Source organism: Hetaerina americana, unplaced genomic scaffold (genome assembly GCF_022747635.1).
Source record: "Hetaerina americana unplaced genomic scaffold, ioHetAmer1.1.p SCAF_7, whole genome shotgun sequence".
In the NCBI taxonomy this organism is placed as follows: domain Eukaryota; kingdom Metazoa; phylum Arthropoda; class Insecta; order Odonata; family Calopterygidae; genus Hetaerina; species Hetaerina americana.
In genome coordinates, this window is record NW_027287316.1 from 59,984,120 (window position 1) to 60,001,305 (window position 17,186).

Below are 17,186 nucleotides of genomic sequence, written 5' to 3' on the forward strand. Positions count from 1 at the left end.
TCTCGGAATATTTTTCCTTGTTGCTTTTTTAATTACTAATTATTTCTCACAAGTGCTTGTCTGTTCCGCTTGACGGTGTTCTCCCATGAAAGTCTACCGCTGCTATTGCACTTATTTAAATTCACATTCACATCAACGAACAAAGATAATGAGTACAAACATTTTCAATACAACCAGTTTTCAAGCAAGCCTTTCATTTTCTATTAAGGCAATATCTGAAGGATCTCAGGCTTTCCCGGCGAATAGTATTCAGGAATTTTTCTCGGGTTTCCAACCGGGTCAGGTTTCGGAGTACCGACGTTTCGATGGCTGACTCTGCCATCGTCTTCAGGGTTGAAGTGCAGAACATGGAAATTGCCGGGTATATCTTTCTATTTTTCTCATCTCAAGAACTCAATATTAATCGTGATTTTTCTTGGAGTTGGATATATTAAAAGTGTTCTTAGACATGTTAAAGAATCAACAGAGTTAAACCTCATTTGCACGAACTCTCGGTAGGACTTAATGTATTGCAAAACTTCTGTAGTGTAAGATTAAACTGCTACTGGATAGTGTAAGCTGATACGCTCATCACATGACATGATTTCTCGATTGAACATGAGTCGGGCGCAGTAGGATTGTAAAGAAATAAGTGCCTGACACCAGAAACTCTGTAGCTCCATTTTCAGTCTCCTTTTCAACAAAGGATTGGGAAGCGTCTTATATTAGGTAGACCCAGTGAAAAGTCAAATGAATAAACCTTTTGTTCTACCCCTTAAATCACCTCGTACACTAAGCGGGTCAAATTTTACTATGTATTCTGCACAGCGTTACTCATTTTAAAATAATTAGCAAAGGATTTAAAGATTTTTTTCCTCATTTCCTTAACTTATGATTGCGTTTCGTTTTTTTTTATTTCTAGCTTAACTTTATAACTTTTGATAAAAAACTGTATTCAATTTTAAGGGCTACAAACAATTTAGCCTTAAAAAATTAAATTCAACATAACCATGTAGAAAAAATTAACACTTCCTTAATATAAAATATGCAAAAATTATTTAGAGAAAAGACTGTATTTCCCCAATCTTAGACTCGATGGCAAAACGATTTTTCCGCCCATAAACATAAAAAAACATCGAGAGAGCGGACTAGAGGGCGGAAAATAGTCAAAACAAAGTCAAGTTACTGGATACGTAAAGGACGTGAAATAATAACCCTGAATATCCGCGTTTGTCTACATCTGATCTTTCCAGCCTTTCTTTTGAATCATACCTCACCTCACTCCTTCAAATATTTTTGTACGTAGTCTAGATTCATTCCCGGCAAAATTATTAGGTACTCGTGATATAATGTAAATAGGGACTTTAAAAGAAAATAATGAACAAACAAATGGAAAGAAAGTAAAACCCAAAGCCGTACACTTAAGGGCACTTATAGGTGGAATATAGAAGGGGGTGGGAAAGTTATTGTTTGGCGGGAAGCCAGAGGCCAGTGACCCGTCACTCAAACAAATGAAATTTAAAATAAATAGTTCTACCAATTACTCCCTTGATCAGGTATTTGCACACCAAATTGACCTTCACAAGTCGCAACCACACACACACGCAGGGTTTACGGGGCGGGAAGCCCGACGCCAGTGACCCGTCACTCAGACAAATGAAAAAATAAAATAAATAGTTCAGACAATTACTCCCTTGATCAGGTATTTGCACCACAAATTGACCTTCACAAGTCGCAACCACACACACACGCAGGGTTTACGGGGCGGGAAGCCCGACGCCAGTGACCCGTCACTCAGACAAATGAAAAAATAAATTAAAATTATATAACACTTACTCCCTCGCTCAGGTATTTGCAAACAAATTGACCTTCGCAAGTCACAAACACTCACACACACAGGGTTTACGGGGTTGGAAACCCGGCGCCAGTGACCCGTCACTCAAACTCGGACGACACAAAAGTACAGTGCTGGAGGGGAAAGTGCCGAAAAACCTGACACCAGGTGTTTCGCCTGCTAAGCAGGCCTCTTCAGAGAAGAATGATTAGTCGGAGCCAAAATATGTAAGTAACAGTTAAGTAGGGGAGGGGGGGCCTGGTAACGGACGGGGGAAGGTTATGGGGGGGGGGAAGGAGGGGAAGCACGGGTGGGTGGGCGAGGGGCCAACAGGAGAAGGTACAATTCTTGGGAAATTTGAAGGTCGAAGGGGGGGGGGGGGTGGTCGTTTGACCGTTGGGGAAGGGACGGTCATGATTCCGGAAGGGAGCGTGAGATTCTTGTGTCCTTTGATGTAGAGTCACTCTTTCCAAGTGTTCCAATCCCGGACACCATAACATTTGTGGCGGAGTGGCTCCAGTCTAAGAACATTTCCCCGGTAGAAATTAGAGAATACATCCTCCTGACCAACCTTGTTATGAGTAACAACTATTTCTCCTTCAACAATTCCTTTTACCAACAAGACTTCGGCACCACGATGGGAAATTCCCTTTCTCCATTTCTAGCAAACCTGTTCATGTCCCGCTTTGAAGAGCAATGTCAAAGAAAATTTACCTACTTCCCAAAAGTTTGGTTTAGATATGTGGATGACATATTTGCAGTCTTTGATACCAACTCATGCTCTTTAGAAGCATTTCAAAACCAACTTAACAGCCAATACCCCTCAATCAAGTTCACGGTCGAATCTGAAATAGATCGGTCCCTCCCCTTTCTTGATCTTAAGATATCCAGAACCCCCTCCAACCACCTCTCATTCAACATCTACAGGAAACCAACCCACACCAACAATTACATACACGAATCTTCTTTCGATCACAAAACACACAAATTCGCTGCCTACCACTCCCTAGTACATAGGCTCCTCAATGTACCTCTGTCCAAAGCGGATTTCATAACAGAATTAAAACACATAAAACACACGGCTGTGGTGAACGGCTACTCAGAAAAGCTCATTGATAACATCTTAAAAAAACACAGGAACAAAAGACATCTCCAAAATAACACCACACTGTATACACCAGGTGACAAGAAATTTGTCAAACTACCTCACCACCCACAACTAACAAAAGGTCTTCCTTCTATCTTCAAAAAAATCAATTACACACCCACATTTGTTAGTCAAACTAAACTGAAACACCTATTTGTTAATCCAAAAGATCCTATTGATACCCTAGACAAATCTGGAATTTACAAAATCTCCTGCCCACATTGTGACCTTTCTTACATCGGGCAAACTCGCAGAAATATTCGCACACGCTTTAAAGAACACGCTGCATGTTACAGACTGGGAAATTTCAACAAATCATCCGTCGCCCAACACATACACGAAAACTCACACAACATCACAATTGAAGACCTACAGCTATTGAAACATGTGCCTAATCACCTACTCGACCATTACGAAAGTCTGTACATTAACAAAACAAAAGAAAAACTCATGAACAGTGACAAAGGCCCAATATCGTCATCCTTGTTTTCAATCTCCCTTCCGGAATCATGACCGTCCCTTCCCCAACGGTCAAACGACCACCCCCCCCCCCCCTTCGACCTTCAAATTTCCCAAGAATTGTACCTTCTCCTGTTGGCCCCTCGCCCACCCACCCGTGCTTCCCCTCCTTCCCCCCCCCATAACCTTCCCCCGTCCGTTACCAGGCCCCCCCTCCCCTACTTAACTGTTACTTACATATTTTGGCTCCGACTAATCATTCTTCTCTGAAGAGGCCTGCTTAGCAGGCGAAACACCTGGTGTCAGGTTTTTCGGCACTTTCCCCTCCAGCACTGTACTTTTGTGTCGTCCGAGTTTGAGTGACGGGTCACTGGCGCCGGGTTTCCAACCCCGTAAACCCTGTGTGTGTGAGTGTTTGTGACTTGCGAAGGTCAATTTGTTTGCAAATACCTGAGCGAGGGAGTAAGTGTTATATAATTTTAATTTATTTTTTCATTTGTCTGAGTGACGGGTCACTGGCGTCGGGCTTCCCGCCCCGTAAACCCTGCGTGTGTGTGTGGTTGCGACTTGTGAAGGTCAATTTGTGGTGCAAATACCTGATCAAGGGAGTAATTGTCTGAACTATTTATTTTATTTTTTCATTTGTCTGAGTGACGGGTCACTGGCGTCGGGCTTCCCGCCCCGTAAACCCTGCGTGTGTGTGTGGTTGCGACTTGTGAAGGTCAATTTGGTGTGCAAATACCTGATCAAGGGAGTAATTGGTAGAACTATTTATTTTAAATTTCATTTGTTTGAGTGACGGGTCACTGGCCTCTGGCTTCCCGCCAAACAATAACTTTCCCACCCCCTTCTATATTCCACCTATAAGTGCCCTTAAGTGTACGGCTTTGGGTTTTACTTTCTTTCCATGCACTCGGCCGTAGTACGTTCTTTATCTATTTATTTTATGAACAAACAAATATTTTTCCATTTGAAATTGGGCAATGAAAACAAATTTTACCGATAATGCTTGTCGTATATATCAGCAATGACAAGACGTGGTCAACATCATTTTATAATCCTCCCACAACATATTCAAATTTCTCCCATACGGAATGTACTAGTCTAAATATGATTTCTAGAAGGGATTTCCTGTGGACAATGATAGCATAGTGTGGAGAGAAGAGGAATGTGATGAGGAAAGGGTGACGATTAAACATGGGAATGATGATTCACAGGAATCGATCGCTCGCTGGAGAATTCTTCGAAGATTGGTGCTTGAGGGACCGAGTGGATATTGGTAGCTCTTCCACTGTGTCCATACGGCACGAGGTACACGCGAGGGTGGTCACCGGGGTAGGCATGCAGTGCAACGGGTAGGTTGTGAGAGGAAAAGGTATTTATGCTATTATTAAAGGAAAAAATAGGAAAAATATGGAGGTCCAACGCGTTTTGATGGCAAGATCATCTTCATCAGGCAAAGAATTAAGTCCAAATGACTGTACTAGAACTAGTCTAAATGGTAAAAATACACATGGTTCCCTAGAATATCCCTCCCGCACTAGATCATCACCCTTAACGCACTCCCCTCACTCCTTAATCACCTCACATAATAAATGAATACAGGAGTGTAAATATGTATAAGAGAACACTGGAGTGGTGGATCAAGTGACTTCGTGGTATTGTTATATATCCACTACTTATCCCCCCCTCCTAAGAGTAATCTCTAAACGTTCAGCTAATATAAGAAGTATTCGGCTTAGGCTAGGTTTTGCGTGGACTCTGTTACTGAACAATACTGCACATGTAATCCATAAATACCAGGAAACAAAAAACTGTCCAACCTCATCTTACATATTATAATATCTCATCTTTTTCACTGCATACTTTCGTAATCCTTTGATTCCATCCAACATGGCTATTCCCTTTCTCTCTCTCTATGCTTTCCCAGCTGGGATAGGAGAATGCTGGGACAGCATTCTCCTCTCTAACGTTACCGTTTTCAGCGTCCCATTTGCTTCCAAGAATCTTTTGATCCACTTGTCCCACCTTCTTTGAATTGCTTCAAACAGACGTCTCTCTCTTCCCCTAACATCCTTTCTTCGAGCTCAGAACTTCTTAATTTGATCTCCTTTCCGTCCATTTAATGTTCTTCATTCTTCTTCACAAACTTTCAGTGCCTATAAGTCTTCCCGACTTCAAATGAACATTCTTTCACACTGACAGGAAAGTAGCAGATATTTTTCATTTCCAGATCCACCAATGACTTTGGGGTACATCACGAAAATACTAATTTAAAAATGTTCCATTCATAAAAATGTAGGAAAATAAATAAATGTGTAGGCAGAGGGCAAAAATCTTTGAACGTATCTTTACAACGTGATATGTTTCCATTTTAAACGATAATCATTGTTTTATATTAAGCCTGCCTCGTAGAGGAACGTCACGAAGCATGTGCATCAAGTATATAAAAATATTAAACATCCAGCACAAACCATATCAATGAGAATTTATTGAACTCTTTTCAACAACGAGATATTTTGCCAACATGTGTTCAACTTTGCGAATCCTCGGATTCAGTAATAATGAAAACTCGCTTTGAAAGACGACATGTGTCAGATTCTGCTGGTTTTCCTCAACTCTAGGACGAATTTTGGATCTACGCCAACGCGGAATTGAAGAGAAAACCCAGGATTTTTAAGGAAATTTCAGAATAGCTCACAGCAACTTTAACTCTCAATGTGCGAGGAAAATATATCTCGCATTCTTTTTTATCGATAATTCTACTGCTTATTTATTTTAAAAGTAAATTCCGCTTAATTCTAGTAAATGGGGAAACAAAAGCAAGAAACTAGTCGTACAATACACAGGTACTATATACTGTCGTACAATATACCTGTATATTAGAGCAGCAAGACTGTCATCGAAAAGAAAATAATCTTGAATCAATGGACAGAAGATGAATTTATGAATGATACTTGTATATGATCACGAAAAGGGAAAGCTCTACTGGGGGAATTCTTTAACACACGAAAACACTAATAAAAGTATGGTAATGTCGTAACGTTTCCGAAACATTTTTACAATTTTAAGATTTTATAATTTAGTAAGAATGATTTAATAGAGTTACTGAAAAAACTAGTTTATACTAAAACACAAATATTCATTCCTAACCTTTCAGTTTGCTCATATCAGTAGGCGGTTAATTATGAATCAACAATTAGTTTTTTCAAATAGAAATACCAAACTTGTAATTTAAGTACATCACTTTCCACATCACAGCATTTTTATTTTCAAAGTTACTCATAGATATCGTTAAAAGTTACATAGCCAACGAACTGATCTAAGTATCCTACCATTGGACTAATAAAGCAGCTTACCAATCCTTCTAAATGTTCAATATTCTTCCCACACACTATTCCAGGTCATCGAATGGACTAAGTAGCAATAGTTGAAAAGTAAGTTGATTCAAATGTTTTCGGTAGACTATTCAGACCCTTTTATTAAAGGAGGAATCGTGTGCTGCAGGCTATGTGATGACATTTAATGTAATAACTTACGTATAGTTTAATGATGGGAGATTTATGCAAACATAATCGATTTTAGTGGCTCAAGGTGGATAACTATGAGACTCCAAAGAGAATATTAAAGACATGCATTGTTAACCAGGTAAAGCTTTGACCTCAAAATATACGTATAGTAAATCAAGATTGCATCATTGTTATTATATCTATGTTATCTAAGACTTATACAGGAATTTCTCGAATTTAAATAAGTTTTGAAATTGCAAAACAATTTAAATTTCAGTTGAGTTGACATCATCATACCGCTACAACGTCTCTTACTTCAAAAATAAATCTCATTGCCGAATTTCGAGTGAAAAACGTTGAGCATGGTGAATGAAAATCCAGTCATGCCTCTTGATGACAGAAATTCTTTGGAAGTTATATTTAAACTATAGACACTCTTTCTTTGCCGCGCATCTAGCATAAGATACTAGTATTTAGGTTATTTCGATCATTCAAAGTTCTGCTTTCGTAGCGCTAGCTCGGTGAGACAGTAAACCGGATGGTCACAGTTTTAAATGCCGGTTCAATCAATGATGCCGTTCTGTCGGGAATGGATTAGAATGAGTTTACAGCGCTGTAATACCCCAGTCGTTAAAAAATTTCTAAAACTGAATTATTTACTAATAGTGAAACGTGCATATTCCCTTGCACGATGTGCAACTCATGCTACCTTGAAATTTGTCTTATTTTTTTATAATTTATCGAAATAATTATGCCTAAAATATAATCATAAAATATGAGAAATTGGAGTTCTCGTTTAAATATTATGATATTTTCTAGTGCATTCGATAAAATATTCTTTCATAAATTTAAATACATTATATACGTGTGTATATATATGAATGTATATATAAATATATATATAACTATATATATACATACATATATATATATGTATATATATATATGTATGTATATATACATATATATATATATATATATATATATATATATATATATATATATATACTTATTCACATGGATAAGGAAAAAGGAAAAGGGGGTAGGAACACAAACAAAAAACAAACATAAGAGAGGTGGGGAAGGCGGAATGGAGCATATGGAGCATATCATAAGCGCAAAATGATTTCCTTGGCCAGGACTTGAAGCACGGATCTTTCGACTTGCCGGGCCGATGCTCGGATGTATTCAAAATCAAAATATAACAGTGGACTGAGTTTATGTTTCCAATAAATGACGCTAGTAATAGGAAAACCAAAATCGATCTCGTTCAGCTCATTAGATTTTAAATGAATGTAAACTTTTGAGAGAGGACGGATGAGGATTGTAACTAACAATGATTTTCCTTTCGTGCCGTTCCTCATTAGCGACCGGCACAGTGGCGGGGCATTCTCGTGTGCTTTGAGCTTTACCGCGCGGGGAAAAATAGTTTGAGGCGAAATGCTTCTATACATATACATATAAAAGGCCTCCGCCGAATTTCATTCATCCGTTCTCCTCCGCATCCACCTCACAACACCGAGAGAAAAATCAAGAAGTCCCTTTCAAGTTCCCTCCGGGGGAAAGAGAGAGAACTCTCTTAATTTATGACGCTCAAAAGACCGCCACAGACTTTCCCACCTCCTCCTCACCATTATTTCGCGCCGCCGGCGAGGGAATATTTCTCCACCTTCCCTTCCCTCGACATCCCGCCCTCGAAAAGTGGGAGAAACAGCCTACCCCACAACTCCCCTATCAATCTCCTTCTTTGCGCCAATTAAGGCGCCACCATTCATCCCCTTTGCGGAGAGAGAGTTTGTGTGTGGGAGAGCGCTAGCTGTTACTCGGAGCGATTGGCCTTGTGCGGGAGTTCCGCGAGGGATGGTGGGGGAACTGCGAGAGATAACAGCGTAATGCGTTACGCGGGAAATTCTACATCTCCCCCCCCGTGTTTGTGTGTGCGTGGGCGTGAAGCTCCCTATGCTCGCTCGCTCTCTCGGGAGAGAGGGGCGATGAAAGGAGGAAATCACACGAAGAATCCCCTCTTTGTGACTTTTCGACTCGCGGGGAAATGGGATGGGAAAGGTTTTTTTTAATTTGACTTTTGGTCGTCATATCTCCACACCACCCGCCACTCCATGCCCCGGTTGCCAGACGTCCCAGAGAATCGGGAATGTCCCCGTTTCGGGCCACCCCTGCCCCTGTGCACCGCCATTCCGAGAGGAACTACGCGGCGATGGGTAGAAGACCCGGTTTTGGACGGAGCTCTTTATTTGGTGGACACAGAAAATCTTGAAACCACAAGTTTTACGTAAAAATCATTTTCAATGCGAACGCGTTTAAACCATGCATCAAATTTTATTCCTGTAACTTAGCTCAACAAATATTCAGTTTCGTGATTCGATGATAAAACAGATAAATCATATTGTGAACTTTAGACAAAATCAAATGTGTCACTGGAAGAATGTCATCTATTTGTCTTGTTTACACCATAGACTTATCTAAATTCTGGTAACAGTAACTCTTGCGATATGAGATACGTGCCTAATTTTAATGAACTAAATTTAAATTTCTATGAGATCCACTCATCCTTCTATTTTTGGATGCTACAACCCTTCAGCATTGCGTGGAGCTAACTCAACGTAGTACGATACATGACCTAAGGAATTTCTTCTATACGTGTATAGAACCTTTCTAAGCACGTGCGCCGTGCGGTGTATTCATTTTTCGAGACTTTCGAAGGTTTTACAGTGAATGAGTCAACATTTGTTCTCCGTATTCAAGGTTAGTAAATTCCATACTTAATAATGCCCTTGAAATCGACATAAAATATCTTATCTTACATGGTGTTCCTCGCCGAACCTTAAATTGCCATCACATATTTTGTGCCTTTAATATGGAACCTCATGGTATTCCTAATATCAGGTGTGCTTAATAAAGGTATTAGGTACACTTCATGGTTATTTCCAAGCTACATTTACTTTAGCAGAAACAATTTTTGGCCGAACTTGCATTGCAAGTTAATATAAGCAAATTAAAGTACTGTATTTTCGCCAATGTCTAAGTTTTATAGATGTCAATTATGTAAAGAAAAAAAATAGAGCATTGATCATATGGAAAGCTGTCAGAAAAGGTGAATGGAGTAATAAAAAAACCGCTAAAAAGTGCCAATTACCCAAAGGGACTCTAAAAAGACGTAAAATATAGTGATTATCCTTAAAATATTAAAGATAATGTGACTTGGCAGGATACCTGCGTTGAGTGAAGTTTGGCGAAGTAATTGCTCGGAGAGGGGTAAAGCTTTTACGGGTTCGGGCAATCAGATATATTAAGCGAATGGCGTTCGACCTTGCGCTAGGGATCGATATTGAACATCTATTTTTAAAGAAAAGGAGTATTACAGGTAGAAAATTGCTTCCCGATTTTTAAAATCGACGTAAAAGCTGTTTATTCAAACTACACAAGGAGTTTCCAGCACAAGAATTTTATGTTTATCGCCTGAAAATGTTAGCAAATTATTTTAATTGCATGAAAAAGCTTTGAGCAAAGTTTCCAAATTGGCTAAAACGGTCTTCAGCGTAGAAGAAAATGCCTTAGTAGTCGTTCAGCACCAGGCTACAAAGTTTATTTCAGCGAAAGGCCGGTATTCTAAAGGTTGAGGAGAGATGCAGACTTAATCATCGTAGTAATCTCCTTGAAACCTATCGGATCCTTTGAGTTCCATCCGATCGATTTTTCTAGAAAAAAACATTAAATCTGAATGTGTAGTTGGGGATGGATATGGATGTATTTGAATAAATGTTGGAAGCGAGAGAAGTACGAGTATATTTAGCGTAGCACTTGCACCTGCAATCGAAAGATCTGCAACTTTTGAATTAAATTACATATATTACAGGTAAAAATTAAGAAAAGCGCAATTTTTTATGTTGCATTCATTGTGCTTAATCACCTCCCGCCAAACACCCTATAAGTTGCTTACAGAATATCATGTAGATAGATAGAGGCACATTTTCTCCATGTGGTACCATTATTTTGTTTGAAGACACCAAACCAACGGAATACGACCCTGCTTTACTGGTCCCTCACAGTCGTTACTGCCGTTAGAAACATTGACATCATTAGAAAAACACGATAGAACCTTATGATCATCATCCGTTTTCCCACATTCTTGCAATAAAATACAACCACTTGATTCTGAATTCTTGAAGCAATTAGAGCTACTGTATCAATGAAACAGAGACGTTGGTAAACTGCCGAGTAACTCCCGCAACAAAAACCTACTATGTATATCTCAATAATTGGCTTTCGATAGAGTGGACTTTTTCCGTGTAATAAAATTATTTTTGAAGGGTATGAATCATCAGTTTAACATGAAGAAGTTTAACATGCTGAAGAAGGCGCTGCATATAGAAATCTAATTATTCACCTGAAATTAGACTTCTCCCTGTGTTCACTAACGCCACAGATGAAACGGCTAAAATAAAGGAGGATAAAACTTACGTCAGAATATTATCGCCTTAAAGAAAAATGCCACTTTAAGTAGGGTCTGTGCAAAGAGTTTGCCAGGAAAGAAAGGACCTGGCAACAGCCGATAAAATAAAAGGAGAAATAGGAGAGGAAGAATCAAAATATGAAGAGTTTTGGAAGAGCTTTGAGGATAAAATGAAGAAAAACAGCCAGAAAGAGGGTAGAAATTTCACTATAAAGCTAGGAAGGAAATGATAATGGGCGACGAAGAGTTCAGATGGAGAAGATTTTAAAGGAGACAAAAGTGGAAGAAATGGACACAGCAGAACGTTTAACATGTGATGGCTCACACATGGAGCAAGACGACTTGGATTCCAAGTGTTTATTCTGCTTCTGTCTCTATTCTAAAGACAAGGGGGAAGGAGTGGGTGCAATGTTCCAAATCTACTATTCGGCTCATGTGTACTGCGGCGCAACTGATGTTCTTTTTATATACTCTCCTTTTCTAAATAGCCAACAAGCATAGATGCAAGCAATGATAACGGGTCTCACATTAGAATAATTTTTTTACACCTCATTTTTTACTTTATTATTTTAAAAAGTTTAATAATTTTCCAAAAATATTATTAAACCTATGAGATTTTGTTTTCTAAAATTATTGCTTCTTTTTCCTAATCCATATTACATTGAAATAACAAACTAGAGTCTCATATTCAGCGAACTTAATTCATACGTGGTCCTAAATCTAGAACAGATAGTAGAAGTCGAATCAATCACATAGCGAAGAAATTAAAGTTGCAATTATCTTGAATAAAAAGACAATATTGCGGTCTACAGGTAATTCAAATGAAAATCAGAACGATTTTACTGCGGTTCAAAGTTGTCTTATGGCATTAGAATCGTTCTTAACAACTATGAGGAGCATACGTTAAATGGTTGATTGGAAGGTCGACTCAAAACCGACTGGTGTCCTTGGTTGATTCAGGGTACAAACCATTGGGTTGTAAAGTAAATTGAAAATGTATGTACCCTAAGTTTGTTGGCAAAATAATATTTACAAATATATAGATATTTATATTTGAATACTTAGGATTACAAAGAAGGAAAGTATGTTAAGGCTTGTAGAGAAATCCAGTGAACGGGTACTCCCTGCACCTTAAGGTACTCCCTGCACATTATTAGCAATGATGTTGAACAGATAGATTTAAGATGCCATTTTCCCACGAACGATAAGCGATCAGAATAACGTTGTCCAACCGCACTTTGAGGTTAACCCTGCCATACACCAAAGTGGTGGCTTGGAAGGTACATTGTGAATAAATAAATATTAAAAAATAAAAATGAACGGATAAGAAGTGACTGAGGATAAGTCTTCTCTCAATCATTGCCTAATTACACAGAGAGATTATTTCATTTAGAAAAAACATATTTTTATTCAATGCAAGAAAATTTATCTAAACTAACACGATTGATGCCCTGTGTTTTTTTTAAAGATAAATTCGGGTCTTGAAGATTAAAATTATTGTTTTCTTTAAGACTCCGAAGCATAGGTTTCTAAAATCTGATTTATTGGTAGTTATTTATGGAGGTAAAAGTGAGCGTAGTGAAGAGAGTACTCACCTGCGGGTCAATGGGCTAATGACGGTAACATTACAGGCTTAACGGCTCGAGTGCCTTTTCCCTCCGAAATTCTTAGTTGCGTCTGAAAAATAAAAGTTCAGTTTCAAGGGATTCGGTTTCTCCAACTTATATTTATATATTATTTATAACTTTTGCCCGTGGAGAGAACATTTCACACATTACGGAGAAAGATTGGAGATCGGACGGTTGTTATCGCGACTATTTAATTTTTTTATTGCAACCAACCACTATTTTTGCAATTCAATAAAACATTGACACACCCTATGATTAAGATTACTGGAATATTTGGTCCTTTTGATATAGGACTAGCTTTAGGTTTCTTAATCCTCTACATTGTATTTCATTGAAGTGAAATATGCTATAAAATTAGAGTGAGGAAAGGGCCATAAAAGATGGTGGATTTGATGCGCCAGTAGCAGACAAATATGGAAGAAGCACGTTACACTGGTTTGGCTATGATAAGAGTGTTGTATCACAAGAGAGATATACGACAGGAGAGTAAATAAGCTGGGAGAAAGGGCTAGACGGTGAACGTCATGGGTGAATGCGATCGGAGACATTCAAGAAGAATATTTTTAGTTTAGAAACAAAACAGTATGCGTGGAACAATTCATGAGGATTTGGGAGGAAGGGGTGGATGTGAGGGTCCTCAGGGACTAATTAAGAAAAAAATGAGATAATTACGTAATACATCATGGAACTTAAAACTGAATATCGATATCAACTTTCCATCGAGGAGCATTTCTACTTTGGAGAAGATCTTTCCCAAAAAATATCATATTTCGCTGCACATCGTTTAATATAATTTGTACTTAAATAGTTTCTGATCTAACCGTTAGGAATGCGATAAAGATCATTCAACCACCGAACTTTACCATTGATGCCATAATGTGCGCTCCACTGCGAGGATATTGACGGAGGGAGTCTTGAGGGGAAAAATGGGACAAAGGGAAAAGCGCGGAGCGGTACGACACGAGGGGTAAGTAGTGGGTACTCGAGAGGGTTAGGCAGGAGGCGGAACCCGACCGAGCAAGCATCAGCGGACACGGCTATGTGCATAAAGGGAGTCCGGCGTCATAATAAAAGTGTTTGAAGGTATACGTACATACCTGCTTCTGCCCATAACCACTCCCCTCTCTCATGTATATGCATGCCTTCCTATTAACACAGTTTCTTGATATGAAACAACCTACATTCTAAGTTGGAGGCAATTTCCCCTAAGTTGTCACTCTTAATGCTGCTTAACTCTTATTTAGGGTAATTTTAGTCAAGACAGAGAAAGTAAGAAAAAACTGTGCTGGACGGGCACTTTTCTCCGACTCGCGTAAGTGTGAATGATCCGCCTAGTGAAAAAATATTTTGAAGATAACTCAACGTACAGGTACAGCTTTCAACGTCACACCTACCCCACCCATTGAAGACAGTGCACCGTCATAGAAAGTTTCGCAAGCAAAATGTCGTTATATAGTCCACTTCCAAATTATTTGTTTACACGAGTTAGCACTATCATTAGCAAAGTAGCAAGCTAAGAGATTGTAAGCCTTTATACAAGTTGATATCGGTTGGGTAAGGATAGGACGAAAGAGTTGGAACAGCTGCGAAGTGGGAGGATGGATTAACTGCAGAGAGAGAGAGAGAGAGAGAGGTGAGAGTGAGGGAGGAGTGGGAAAAATGAATTCCATACATTTAAACGAGCCGAAGTTCGTCGAACATAGGTACGGGGAGAGGCAAAGGAACACGGTTGAGGTTTAGGGGTATGGCAGAAAAGTTGACAGTAAAGAGGACAGGTCGAGAAGTGGTAAAGATGACGGAGGGGTTTGGGTAAGAATAGTATGACCAGTCAGCATGGTTAAATTGTTGTTTCACTATGTGAATGCATTTCATCTCGCTCAAAAATGTCCAATCAACCCTCCTTCCCATTGCGTATGTAGCGCTTTAGGTGGTGAATCAATTAAATTATCCTCTTCATTAAGGTATTTGGCAAAGTTCGAGGTGGCATCAGCCCGCCTATAAACCTTTGAGGCTTACGAACAGTGCGACTGCGCCAAAATTTGGGGTGGTTAATAAATTTTTGCAGCGGACGTACCGAAAATTTCAGAATGCGTGTGATTGACCTGTTTTTAGGTGTTTCTCAATATTTTTAACACGCCCCATCTAGCTCCTTCGTTTGAATTATATATATGTATATAATATTATAAATATATACATATATATATACACACATATAACTGTGCTAAAAAATGTCCGTTGTTGTGTTGGATGCAATAAAACAGAAATAAAATGATATTTTGTAACTTCTCGAAAGTAACGATTACCTGTAGAGAAAGGAATGGATAATACCGATTACACATACGAGATGTGACAATAAACTGAATATTTAAATATGAGAGACAACATCCATGTTACACACGAAATACATTCGTGTTTTAAATTAACTCTTATACTACAAATATGCAGCTATTTACAACACATAGTATAACACTACATGAAAATTAATTTATAGCTAAATTTCATTACTTATGAAGACATTAGACAATTAATTTTAATCCGTATTGATTAACTTCCTAATTCTAAAAACAGGAGAATAAAAAGTACAAAATATGCAGAAATCCGAAATGACAAAATGAAATTAAATTACACAGAAGGACAAAAGGGTAACAACGAATAGAAAGAACCACGGAATTGATATTGTAAGACAAAAGAAGCCATTATTTTTAAAAGTTCATGTTTCGAAAATTGTGTAAAAAGTTAAAAATTATTAAAAATAAACGCTTCCAGAATAATTCGCATAGATGAGAAATCAAACGTTGTGGGGAAAAAAACTGTTTCCGCCCGGGATCGAACCGGGGACCTTCCGCGTGTTAGGCGGATGTGATAACCACTACACCACGGAAACACGATAACTTTCGTAGGCAAACATTAGCAATTTGTCCCTGTTTGTAGTGCCAGTGCCTTAATTATTTAGTTAAATATATTTTCTTATTGTTTTACCTGAGTACCTTGTCTAGAATGTCCAACTGAGCATTGCGTGGGCGAGAACCTTGTTCTATTCTAGCCATCCTTTCATTCATCGGTGTTCTGTTCCTGTACATTAATGACTTTGTCATTCTTTTTTCCTCAATTTTGTTGGTATCGGACAGGGATTACGGTAATAAGTATTATTAGATTCCATATTCGAACTTATCGTAGGTAAGTTGATGCACTAATTCTATGGGAACAGCTACTAATTTAAAACGGATCAGTCGCAAGCCTTTCAAATAATGGAAGTTTGTTATGGAATGGTGGGCATTCTTGAGATCTATGTTAAAACATTTCATTGCTTTTATTAAATCCATGGCACCGCGTAAATAAAAATAGTTCGTTTAAATACAAAGAAACAAACATGCATATGATCTGTACCTTGAGCGAAAAGGTGACATATTCTTTCTAAAACAGAAATGCCTTTTTTTAACTACAAAACCCACGGCACGATTTAACCAGTAGATTTCATAACTTCCTATTTTTACAGCATATTAATGATATTCTGAGCAACATTTTCAGCAATTACCTGTATAGGATAGAGGAAATTAGATACCAGTCTGTATTCATGATATTTTGAGGGACTGCTGTCCTCGCAGGAAATTTATTCATGGTCACACCTTTGTGTATTAAGCACAGTATTTTATCATGTAAAGAACTATGATTACATATAAAAATGCAATTCCATCACATCTGAATATTGATAACGGCAAAAGATGCGAACAGCAATTGTCAGCAAGAACACTAAATTCTTTTAAACTAAAATCTGGTTGCAGCTTTCATGGCGAAAGTATTACCCCGGGCGTATTACGTAGTTTTAATGATTGACGATTGCTATTTCAGAGTGCATCTCATTCCAAGACATTCCAAGAATCCAAAACAACATTTAAATATGGTTTAAAAAACATCAATTTATTTAAAATGCTCATTTTTGCACGAAGTTTGAGGTGTTTCCGTGGTGTAGTGGTTATCACATCCGCTTTACACGCGGAAGGTCCTCAGTTCGATCCTGGGCGGAAACAACTTTTTTTTTGTATTCATAAAATAGTTTAAAAAATTCTTTTTTAAGTGGTTGTATTACCTGTTCAAATTGTGCTGAATTCCACTTTTTTACGATGAATAAAATGCTGGGAGTAACATAATTATTGATAGC

The 17,186-nt window shown here is 38.4% G+C and overlaps 1 protein-coding gene and 2 non-coding genes across 3 annotated transcripts in view; 2 read left to right on the forward strand and 1 right to left on the reverse strand.

Annotated features, from left to right (window-relative positions):
* Nucleotides 1–17,186, forward strand: part of LOC139696757 (liver carboxylesterase 1F-like) — an 87,225-nt gene that overhangs the window by 43,376 nt on the left and 26,663 nt on the right. The gene's annotated exons all lie outside the window — the stretch shown is intronic.
* On the reverse strand, nt 15,839–15,911 carry TRNAV-AAC (transfer RNA valine (anticodon AAC)). Its single transcript has one exon. It is a non-coding gene; the product is annotated as a tRNA-Val (tRNA).
* Nucleotides 16,983–17,055, forward strand: TRNAV-UAC (transfer RNA valine (anticodon UAC)). Its single transcript has one exon. It is a non-coding gene; the product is annotated as a tRNA-Val (tRNA).